The following is a 12,668-nucleotide window of genomic DNA, read 5'->3' on the forward strand; positions in this document are numbered from 1 at the left end:
ACATTTGTATTGATTATTACATCAATTTCTTCAACAAGTACAGTGTATGTTAAAGTGCAATACATGTTCTGTGATGTGCATTATTTAAATGTTTGTGTTTATTTTAGTTTTAACTAAACATTCTCTATACGCCATAAACATGGGCACCACTAAAATGTTTTTCATCGAGAGGGGGGATGGTTTTGGGGCTACTATCAAATCTCGCATATGGCCCCCAAATGGCTAGGGCCGGCTCTGGACATCACACATTACATAGGATGGGACTGACGTTGGATGGTACTTTTCGTGACTTAAATCAAGTAACAAGTTACTAGTACACACATAGCCTCTAAGTGTACTGAGTAATGATACTCTCTCTTTCGTTCATTCGTTCCTTAGTATAATTACCTTTAGTAGTAGTAGTACTGGCCACTACTCGGAAGGTAGCGATGCGCACCAATAGATCACGAAAGCTTTCTCATAGTTTTGTGTTTTAGATAATGGTTCAATACGGACTCAATCCCCTTTCATGGACATGGCACGGAACTTGCAGTTAGAACTAAGGAGTCTAATAAGACTTGGTGGTACGCAGAACTGAAGTGCCAAGAGACAGGCTATCACTTTCATTGCACACCGCATTGTCTTCTCGCAGGGAGCGAATTGGGGAAATGTTGGATTTACGGCATCATGTAGAAAGACTGAATGGTTTAGTTACAGAAAAAGATAAAAAAGATAGTGACCTTTCTTACTAGCTGAACTAACCTGCATAAAATTAAGAAGATACGGACATTTTCATGCAATTATTTCAAGTTACAGTCTGCTGCTCAGACACAGTTTGGCGCACAGATGCAACTATCATCAACTCAATTATAAACATATATCTAGACAGACAGAGAGACAGACATGGACTACATATCGTGCACATTGTATGAAATCATGCTGGTATATGTAGGCTTGTAGATGATTGTTAAGAGGCCTATTTGGAAACATACGAAATGAGATATTACCATAATGAAGTCATGATACATGAAGGAAATGTTTTTCATGTTGGCAAAAGTACCCTGTCAAAATGAAAATGAATGAGAGAAGACTAAAACAAAGGGCTCGTCCGGGATTTGAACCCTTTGAATCATACCCCTAGACCAACGAGCCACATAGCACAGGTTTCTGTGAAAACTAGTTAACATCGGTGCCACGTAGAGAGTTGTGCGCTCCTCTATTTGAACACTTTCTCCTTCAAACATTGCATGAGTGTCTGACTGCCGCCATCTTGCGGTGCTGACTGACCGATGGCTCGGGTATCTTGGATGTTGTTAAATGACATAACTGTCCGCCCAAGACACTGATGACCAAGGGTCATAGTTTTCCCTTGTAATAATAACAACAATAGTAATTGGAGTGAATGGAAGTGGCATTTCTATTTCTCCTTACTTTAGCCGTCATCGTCGCCAACATTGTTGTTGGTGAGCATGGAGAGGAGTGTATTTGCTTTTAAAGTATATTCAAGCAATGAACACGTCAAATAAATGTAATACCGAATACTTTTGCACGCAAGTGCACATGTATGTTACAGCGCTTCTGGGAGCACGGCCCACGTCAAGCAAGAGGGCGCAGTAAAGGTCTGCGAGTCAAGTGTGATGTGGGTATCCTGCAGCAGGGAGAGGAACCTTTGTTTTTCTACAGACGAAGCTGGTGCTGTGGGATACTAGTGTAAGGCCATTTATTCGTCATCTGTTCATGCGCAACGGTTCACCAGAAGTGTGTTAGTGAAAACAGCGGTAAGTGCAGGCTTAGTAGGGTCGCAATAGCTTGAATGGTGTCGAACTCCCCCGAAGCATCACAAGTGTGATGGCGGAAGCCTAGAAAGAAAACGTTGCGTTGGCCGGGAATCGAACCCGGGTCAACTGCTTGGAAGGCAGCTATGCTCACCACTATACCACCAACGCCCAGAAAGTCTCTCATTCCATGACTTTTGATGCATTTCAGATCATTCATCTGACTAGATACATGCGAATAATCACAGCCTACAGTGTAAAGCTTCTGATTTTCAGACAGGGCGTGTTGAGTGTGCTAAGTAACTTGCTAAATTCACTAACAAACAGTCGCTGCTCTTACTACAAAACAGGTGCAAGATATATCATTCTTAGCTAAACAAACCACGTAAACAATCAATGTAACTCTTAACTAAACTAGGAAACGCGAGAGAAAAAGGCGATACTTAGCTGCGGCGACTTGAGCGACTTCTCAGCTGGCTTGCCCGAGTGTCCAGATGCATATGTGGAAATACTTCTATACAAACCATGAACATAGATTCTCGATAGATGAATACTGTTTATTTAAAGGTCAGTTTTTATTTAGCGCATAGTTTATTGAATTTACCCACCAAGGTGGAACACGGACAATGATGTATTTGATTGACAGTGTAACTTGGACTGTTGGAGTAACTTGGACACCCATTGGAATGGAAAAACAAACTCGAGAGAAAAGTGTGTGTGTGTGTGTGTGTGTGTGTGTCACCTGCTGGTAGTGATGCATTTACATAACCTACAGACTATTTGGGCTGATTGTTCCTGGTGTATTAATGAAACTTTTCAAAGCGGTGGCTTACGTAGATGACATCACAGTCATTGTTAAGAATGGCAAGGATGTACCTTACCTTAAATGACTGTCAGAAATGAATTGAGTTTCTTCAGTGGTTAATGGCTTTTACTGGGGGAACTAGGTAGAAAGCAAGCCACTGTCTCTAGCCACATTTTGGACAAATGGACAAAACTAGATGGATTTAAAAATAGACGGATAGACAGTCGGATGGCGTCTGTCTACAATATTTTAAATGATAATAGTATATGTAGTATATGCATGTGTATTATAAACTAATCTTTACAGAAAAGGGGTAATACCATAATAAAATGCTGATGAGAGGAGAAGAGATCTTATTCACTGGCCAAATACATGATTTCGACAATTGTCGTACATCTTGACGGCACTTAGCTTTACTTTTCACAATGTATGACTGCACTTACTGTACTTAACTGTATACATTGGAAGTTGTAAAATGTATTATCTTGAATTGCTTTGTTTAATGTAAATTTGAATTTGTAATGTTTGATGCCTTGTACTTAACTGTATTCTTGCACTTATGTTGCAAGTCGCCCTGCATAAGGGCGTCTGCCAAGAAATAAAAATAATAATAATGTTTAATAATAGTATATGTAGTATATGCATGTGTATTATAAACTAATCTTTACAGAAAAGGGGTAATACCATAATAAAATGCTGATGAGAAATTAAGAAAACCGTAAAAGAAAGGCATTTTAAACCAGGACCTCTCGCACTCTAAGAGAGAATCATATCTCGAACAAACTTACATTAGTGACATCTTTACACTAGTGCCACGTAGAAAGCGGTGCGCTCCAACAGCTGGAAACTTTCTCAGTCTCAAGTTCAAGCACCTTGTGTGTGACTGCCATCTAATGTTGCTGACTAATAGCACTATTGGACTAGAGGAGCTGGGGCTGGCAGAAATTCAGCCAGGCTTTTCTACAGGCGCAAACTCAGCTGATGCTGTGTAGGCTACTCCGTGTACGTCAATGAAAGTCTAGTGACTTCAATATACACACCCCGATGCACCCAAAGAGTGATTGTCAAAGTATGAGTGACTCGCTCCATTAGCAGCACCGACCTGCATCTCTCTGTGACACCCGGCGCCTCCGTCTGGATAAGCTGCTGGTAATGCCGAGCACGGCAGCAGATCTTGTACAGTGGAACCCTAATAATATTCCTAATAATATGGCAACATCCTGGGGGGTCGGTGTGCCGCGCCACAGTGCAGCGACCTTAGCGCATCACTAAAAGGCACCTTAGCGAGGCCTCGGAATCGCTCAAACATGAACCGAGAAATGAACATTGAATCCCATCTACTATTATTACCTAGTAGTGTTGATGTTATCTAAAGTATTTCTATACGTTTTTATTAGTGTATGAATTGTGTCGACCAGGGATCAGAAAGTGAGACAGTATAGGGTAGGCGGTAATCGAAAGCACAAGAAATACATAAAAGGGAGCTATACAGCAGTGAATAAAACACGGATTGTGACAGTCCACTGTTAATAGCCTATAACAAGGCAGATTAAAATATAACAAACGATACGGATTCTTAAAATCAAATATAATTTCAACGTGCAGGAGACCAGACTGACTTTTATGCATCCCCTCGGGTGTAGATGCATGTTACTTAGACTAACAACGTTTGCATTCTAGGATATTAATAACACTCTCCACAGCAGGAATTATTGAGTGATATTACAGGGAATGTTGAGTAAAAGACTGACCCCGACGTGATTTGAACACACAACCTTCTGATCTGGAGTCAGACGCGCTACCGTTGCGCCACGAGGTCCTTAAACTTCAGTTAACACAGGACGTCAAGGAAAAATATTGGGAACTATGGTGATGTTTTGCTAGTGACCATTAGGTTAATGAATGGGCAACTGAAGCATTGACGTGATGAAGAAGTTAAACAGAATGCTAAAGAGATAGTGACAGTGAGCATGACACAGAACACATGGCATGACGAGAATACCAAGTTAAACTTAAAGCAGAAATTACAGAAAGAAAGAAAACAAAGAAAACCGGACACTGCACATATGTTTGGTCTTTCCTATATCTTTAATATGATATCTCAGTAGTTTAAATTTGATACAGAAATTATTCTGGAATCCCATGAAATGGAAAATACAGTGAATATAAAACTATATTTGCTGTATTTATAACAAATATATTCCGCTTATACACTCACCTAAAGGATTATTAGGAACACCATACTAATACTGTGTTTTACCCCCTTTCGCCTTCAGAACTGCCTTAATTCTACGTGGCATTGATTCAACAAGGTGCTGAAAGCATTCTTTAGAAATGTTGGCCCATATTGATAGGATAGCATCTTGCAGTTGATCGAGATTTGTGGGATGCACATCCAGGGCACGAAGCTCCCGTTCCACCACATCCCAAAGATGCTCAATTGGGGTCGAGATCTGGTGACTGTGGGGGCCAGTTTAGTACAGTGAACTCATTGTCATGTTCAAGAAACCAATTTGAAATGATTCGACCTTTGTGACATGGTGCATTATCCTGCTGGAAGTAGCCATCAGAGGATGGGTACATGGTGGTCATAAAGGGATGGACATGCTCAGAAACAATGCTCAGGTAGGCCGTGGCATTTAAACGATGCCCAATTGGCACTAAGGGGCCTAAAGTGTGCCAAGAAGACATCCCCCACACCATTACACCACCACCACCAGCCTGCACAGTGGTAACAAGGCATGATGGATCCATGTTCTCATTCTGTTTACGCCAAATTCTGACTCTACCATCTGAATGTCTCAACAGAAATCGAGACTCATCAGACCAGGCAACATTTTTCCAGTCTTCAACTGTCCAATTTTGGTGAGCTTGTGCAAATTGTAGCCTCTTTTTCCTATTTGTAGTGGACATGAGTGGTACCCGGTGGGGTCTTCTGCTGTTGTAGCCCATCCGCCTCAAGGTTGTACGTGTTGTGGCTTCACAAATGCCTTGCTGCATACCTCGATTGTAACGAGTGTTTATTTCAGTCAAAGTTGCTCTTCTATCAGCTTGAAACAGTCGGCCCATTCTCCTCTGACCTCTAGCATCAACAAGGCATTTTCGCCCACAGGACTGCCGCATACTGGATGTTTTTCCCTTTTCACACCATTTTTTGTAAACCCTAGAAATGGTTGTGCGTGAAAATCCCAGTAACTGAGCAGATTGTGAAATACTCAGACCGGCCCGTCTGGCACCAACAACCATGCCACGCTCAAAATTGCTTAAATCACCTTTCTTTCCCATTCAGACATTCAGTTTGGAGTTCAGGAGATTGTCTTGACCAGGACCACACCCCTAAATGCATTGAAGCAACTGCCATGTGATTGGTTGGTTAGATATTTGCATTAATGAGAAATTGAACAGGTGTATCTAATAATCCTTTAGGTGAGTGTAGACTCACAATGGCAAATGGATCTAGTCGATATGTCAAATTTATCAAAACATAACAATGGTCACGAATTTATGTTGATGTGTATCGATGTGTTATCAAAATATGCCTGGGCTCGCATTCTACATAATAAAACAGGTCGGGTGGTGACAAGGGCCTTTGAGGATATATTGTCCCAGGGACGATGTCCTAAAAAACTGCAGACTGATAAAGGAAAAGAGTTTCTCAACAGAGAATTTCAGAATCTACTGAAGAGACACAAAATACATCATTTCACCACCGGTAATGAGCTTAAGGCATCGGTGGTGGAGAGGTTTAACCGCACCATAAAGACCAAAATGTGGAGATATTTTACAGCGGTCAACACGTTCAAGTATTTTGATAAAGTTCAGGATTTTATCGATGCTTACAACCAAGGGTATCACGCCAGTATTAAAATGAAGCCTATAGATGTTGATCAAAGTAATTCTTTTAAGGTCTATAAAAAATTATACGGCCCATTTATTAAGAAGGGGAAAACTACTTATAAGTTCAACATCGGCGATGTGGTTCGCGTTTCAAAGCTAAGGAGTACTTTTGCCAAAGATTATGAACAAACATTTTCTGACGAATATTTTACAGTTACCGAACAGGTGGCTAGAGACCCCCCCGTGTACCGGTTAAAAGACTATGACGGGGAGGATATAGAAGGAACGTTTTACGAAGCCGAGTTACAAAAAATTATTGTGGGTAAAGACATTGTATACAGAGTTGAAAAGATATTAGCTGAGAAAACCCAGAACCGGAAAAAATATGTGTTGGTGAAATGGCTTGGATGGCCTGAAAAGTTCAATAGTTGGGTCCCTGAACAACAGGTTTGTGATATTCAAGCCTTATAACAACATGCCCGCCGGTGTGAGGGGGTCATTACATTCGATACTCAAGATGGAATCAGGAGGCTTCTACGTGACTCTACCCAGTAACGCCTCTCTCGATATATACCCTAAAAATGAAATATCCAGTTACACGGTACAATTTGGAAAATCTATAGATCTAAGGGGGTCGTGGGAAGTGGGGTTGGCGGAAATACAGTATCCTTACACTTGGGCTGTTTTACAAGATAAGGATGCCACCTTCGCCATTTTTGACGATGTTAAAAAGAGTCAATGGACATTCACGATGCAAGGAGGTTATTATGACAATGTGGATACAATATTAGATGAGATGCATAAACAGTTCTCAGAAGGCACCCCCAACATCAAGCTATATTACAACCCTATTAAAAACAGAGTGTACAAGGTGTCAAAACCTGGTATTAGCATTCAAACCAAAGGACAACTGGGGCGTATATTAGGGTTCTATTCTGACACAGAGAGCAGGTTCTCAGAAGTGGTGGCCCCCTTCCCGGCTGACATCAGGGGCGGCTTTTACACTCTTTATGTGTATACGGATATCATAACACACCAGAGGGTCGGGGATAGCTATGTCCCCCTTTTGAGAAATGTACTTCTTAAAGGTAAAAGCAATGACATGGTCACAATTACTTATGACAAGCCACACTACGTACCAGTCTCAAAGACCCACTTTGACAACATCACGATCGAAGTAAAATCGGATCAGAATATCAACGTACCCTTCCGCTTCGGTAAAGTTATTGTCAAACTACATTTTCGACCCCTGAAACAGTGTGTACATTATTAAAATGGCTACCTCGAGGGGTTATGTAGATCCTAGCGCCTATGTGGATTATTACAAGATGCAAGCCGGGAACGGCTTGCCCGGTTTTGTAGGAGCCCCCACAATGTATGGAGCCGGTCTAGGAGGACTCTTTCGTGGTCTCTTTAGAATGGCCGTACCCCTGCTTAAGAGAGGCTTTGCTATAGCCAGACCCCACTTGAAATCAGCGGCTAAAAATATTGTTAGTGACGTGTTCACCAATGTTATGAACCGGGCAGCTAGCCATGAGCAGCAGGAGGGTTCGGGTCTCATGGTAATGGCGAGGAGGGGGGGTAAAAGAAGAAACAGTATGTGTCCACCAGGGCGACGAAGATCCGTGGCTAACAAAAAACGAAGAAGCTCTCATTCTCCAACATATCGTGGAAACACTCGGAGAAGGAAGCAGCACAAGAAAAAACCTGCAAAAAGAAAGTCTCAAAGAAAGACAAATAGAGCCTCAGGATACATCTTTTAAAAATGTCTTTTGTCCACAGTCTATCGGAAGAATGCGTCAAATCAGAACTGGATCTGTTTACAGTTCCATACACTCAAACGAGTATAGATAAGAGCATATATGTAGAGATACCCCCTCTTTCCGCAATTTCAGATACGGCCCCTCTGGAGTTTTTTATAGCTGGCAATGGCGAGGATTATATTGATTTGAATAACACATTTATTTTAATGAACTGTAAAGTGACTGATGAGGATGGCGATGCAATCGAGAAGACGGCCAACGCTGGGGTCATCAATTACCCGGTGGCCACCATGTTTTCACAGGTGGATGTGACCCTGGGAGATCGGCTCATTAGTCAAAGCAGCAATACTTACCCCTATAGGGCCATGATGGAGTGTATCCTTAATTATAGTGAGGAGACCCTAAGCAAACAGTTCAGCCCCGGCCTTTTCTTCAAAGACACCCCGGAAGCTATGGACGACCAGGATCCAGAGGGACTCAATAAGGGTTTGCAAAAAAGAACGGCCTTTTCAACAGAAGGGAGGACCTTTGAGCTAATGGGACATATTCATGCAGACATATTTTTCCAAGAAAAACTCATGCTCAACGGGGTAGACATTAAAATTAAAATGATCCGTAGTAAAAGTGCTTTTTGTCTGATGACCCCTGATACTGAAAAATATAAACTGACCATATTATCGGCCTCGCTGTTTGTGAAAAAAGTATCCGTCTCCCCGGCGGTTAAACTAGGACATGCGCAGGCTTTAATGACGGCAAACGCCAAGTACCCGATCGAAAGAGTCTATATGAAAGTCCACAGTATCCCTGCAGGGACACGGGTGATGAACCAGGAAAATCTGTTTCTAGGCCAGCTCCCAAAACAGGTTATTATAGGTCTCGTGGATAATGATGCATTTACCGGGGTTTACAACAAGAACCCCTTTAACTTTAAACATTATAACGCGGAATTTATAGCACTGTACGTCGATGGTGTGCAGGTTCCATCCAGACCTTTTCAACCTGACTTTGAAAACGGCAACGCGGTTCGTGAATATTACAGTCTAGTACTGGCTACGGGTCGCCATCTCAAGGATCAACCTCTGCTGATCGATCGCCGGGAATACTGCAGCGGTTACACCCTGTACGGTTTCAACCTGACCCCTGACGAAGAGTGTGGACAACATTTTTCACTGATGAAGACGGGCAATATGCGTTTGGAGATGCGTTTCAAGCAGCCTCTACCACGCACTGTAAATATGGTCGTGTATGCTGTGTTTGACAACATTATTGAGGTGAATCAGAGGAGAAAGGTTCTGTATGATTATTATTAAAATGAACACCAGAGAGCTCAACCACATCATGAATGCCCTGGACGGCTCACGGAAAGTGTTTCAAGGAGTCTACGCCTGCGACCAGCTGCCTAAATTTAAGATCAAGAATTTACCTGCAATGTACATAATCAACACACACCCTAAAAATATGCCCGGAGAACATTGGCTGGCTATTTATCTAAGGGAGGACCGCCGTGGGGAATTTTTTGATTCCTATGGAAACCCCCCGGATTTCAGACCTTTCCCTCGGAAGATCAATAACTTTCTGCTCAACAACTGTCAAGAAACCATTTACAGCGGTCGTCAAGTACAAAGTCTTCAGACCTTCACTTGTGGTCAACACTGTGTGTTTTTCTTATATCATAGATCTAAAGGAAGGTCATACCCCAATATTATGTCCTTGTACAGTGAGGATTTAGGCCAAAATGATAAAAAAGTGGCAGAGTTTGTCAGGACACTGTGGACCCCCCCTTATAACACAATTACTTACGACCCTAGCCAGCCATGTATACAGATGGGGTGTTCTTGTGAGGATTTTAAAAGATGTCATGCGTGTTAAAGTGAAAAAATAATGAAAACAGCCTTTGAATCATTAGTTTTGTTTTTATTCAGCACAAATCTTATACAAAGCAGGGTTATGTTATAAATAAATGTACAACATTTGAAAATAAAAAATAAAAATAAAAAAATGGTTTGTCGGTTCCTTATTTACAGGGGAGACAAATAAAAACATGAGATTAATAAGCTTCCCAACGATGGATAGATCCTGAGGAGGGTTGCTCAACACGGTCAGAGTAATGAGATATCGGCGTCAGATCAGTCACCACCTCTTTACACAGACGGATTTTTTGTCGCGTTTCCTGGTTAGGGACTGTTGATTGGGGTATGTTCAGACAGGCCATCGCCTGTAGGAAAGCATTCCAGCCTACAGGTCGGCGACTATCGGGTACCTTATTAGTGCTAGTGACACTCTTCAACAAATCAAACATGTGTGAACCTTTGAGCAGTTGTCCTTTAAAAACAAATTCACCCTGTTCATTCCAAGTCGTTACCCGCGGTTTCTGAACCATTTTGTGCAGAATATATTCTGCATGTCTTTTGCTTCTGGCCGGCATGTTTCTCAAAACATCCGTTACAACATCTCCCTCTGAACTCTCAACAGGTTCGGGCACCGCAACATCTTTATCAACCGTACCCCCCGCATCAGTCCCAGAACCATTTTCTTGAGAGGCCATGGTTAAAGTTAAAATGTTTTGATCTTTTTCACCCTGTCTAACCAGACGGAGGTAGAGCTGTAACGTGTTGCTATACATCTGGGCTTTGGAATACTGATTTAAATCGGCCCTGGCCAGTATAGCTTTCATTTCAGAGTCCAGGTTGTTTTCGGCCGTTTGTCTAATGGGCTCTGGCCCGACAACATTTTTTCTCAGTTTCTCAAGCTGCTCCTGAGGGATCAAAAACATTTTCTGAGCATATTCCATTATTAACCCACTCTGGAAGCTAGAAGACTGGTTAGGAAAGGCACGGCTATGCTCAACAGCGGTCCTATAAAACCTCCGGTTTGATTAATCTTCTTTCTTTTTCTTTTAATAGAATACTTCTTATTAGCGATGATCTTGATAACCGCTTTTTGTTTTTTGAGTTTAGAATGTTGAGAAGGGGTTAGGGGTATATTACCGCGTAAGATGTTAAAAGCTATTTCACACAGGGTCTCGATCAAATCCGAGGGGGCCCCTGCCAGCACAGCTTTCCTATGGCACGGGCTCCCCTCAAATAACATTTGCAAAAGCGGCAGATTTCTTTTAATCCGAACAGACATTCTTATTTATTTCCTTTTCTTTAGCACATACACTGCCGGCCAATCGGGCGGGCACAAACCTGTTCTGAGGCGAAAGTCTTCTGGGGTTTGTGCTTTTAAGTCCACAATCAAGTACCCGTAGGGTTTTTTGGTGGCATCCTCAAATGCCTCCAAAAAGAATTTGGTCTGGTTAGGGTACATTTGACGAGCCAAGACGGTGACCTGTAGTTTATCTCTGGGGTTTTTAAAAAGAATTATATAATTGGCATTTAAATTAATAGTGCGGCTTTTTTTACCTTGAAAAAATAGATTTTGAACTAAATAAATAATACTTAAATTCCTATGATGAGTGTACTTTTGTAAAGCTTTTTCCACTTCACTGTTGTCACCGGCCTGCTCCATCAGGTCATCAAGGATCACTAGATTAGTTTGTCCGGGCGGGAACAGGTCATCGTCACACAACGAGGCGGGGAGACCTTGCACAAATTTCAGATTATTTTTTTTTGATGCCAAATCATCGTAGAGAGGTTGCCAGCAAGAGTAACACCACACTATGTTGTCAAGAGCTTGGGACACGGTTGCGTCCACATCTTCTATGATGTTCTTTATAAGATAGCTCTTACCCGAATTGGAGGGACCGGCTATAATACAGGAGAAAGGGTGTTGAAGTCTGTTATCAAAACCACCGCTAATATCCATAAGGCAGAGTGGTATAATCAGTCTTCAACACTCTTTTATTGTACACCACCCTGAACCGTTTGTTTAGTGATCTATTTTCCAATGTGTACCCCTTTTTATTGCGATAGATCTGATTTCCGGCTGTAATAATCTCGCGAGGAGGCGCGTCTTTCTCGGTTACAAAACTTTGTACCAGGGTCGTCAGAGACTTGATGTTAATGAGCTTGTTGTTACAATGGTTCAGAGTGAAACCCTTAACTTTCATACAGGTCTTACCCGCAGCCGTTCTGTATGCGTAAGTCTTAGGACCCCCTGAAACAAACTCAACTATGTGGTCCTGAGGATCTAGCTCACTCGTTAACTCCCCAAGGTAGTCCCCGAGGGGAGGGACCCAATCCCCTGGCCTGGTGACAAAGATTACAGAGTCAGTATCATGATAGAGCGTGCGTTCCTGCAGCTGATCCATTAAGTTGTACAGTTCAAGCCGGGCGTAAGCCGTGGTAAAAACCGCTATGAAAACATTAACGTTTCCCTGTTTGGTGGGGAAATCTTTAGGGGCCCTCCACTGGACCTGTGCCACGTGGTCATTTAAGAATTGAAAGTGTGATACTGCATGTTGTTTGGAAAACATAAATTCTATAAACTGTTCAGGGGTTTTAATCAAGGTTGTGTTTAGACGGTTATTTCTTTCCCCAAACTTACCCCACAGACTGTTTAAAATCA

At 42.1% G+C, this 12,668-nt stretch overlaps 2 non-coding genes across 2 annotated transcripts; both read right to left on the reverse strand.

Moving 5' to 3' along the window:
* Positions 1-1,853: 1,853 nt before the first annotated feature.
* trnag-ucc (transfer RNA glycine (anticodon UCC)) lies at positions 1,854-1,925 on the reverse strand. The gene has a single exon. It is a non-coding gene; the product is annotated as a tRNA-Gly (tRNA).
* Positions 1,926-4,306: 2,381 nt separating this feature from the next.
* trnaw-cca (transfer RNA tryptophan (anticodon CCA)) lies at positions 4,307-4,378 on the reverse strand. The gene has a single exon. It is a non-coding gene; the product is annotated as a tRNA-Trp (tRNA).
* Between the last annotated feature and the right edge of the window lie 8,290 nt (positions 4,379-12,668).

The sequence above is a fragment of the Amia ocellicauda genome, unplaced genomic scaffold (assembly GCF_036373705.1).
Source record: "Amia ocellicauda isolate fAmiCal2 unplaced genomic scaffold, fAmiCal2.hap1 HAP1_SCAFFOLD_84, whole genome shotgun sequence".
NCBI lineage: Eukaryota > Metazoa > Chordata > Actinopteri > Amiiformes > Amiidae > Amia > Amia ocellicauda.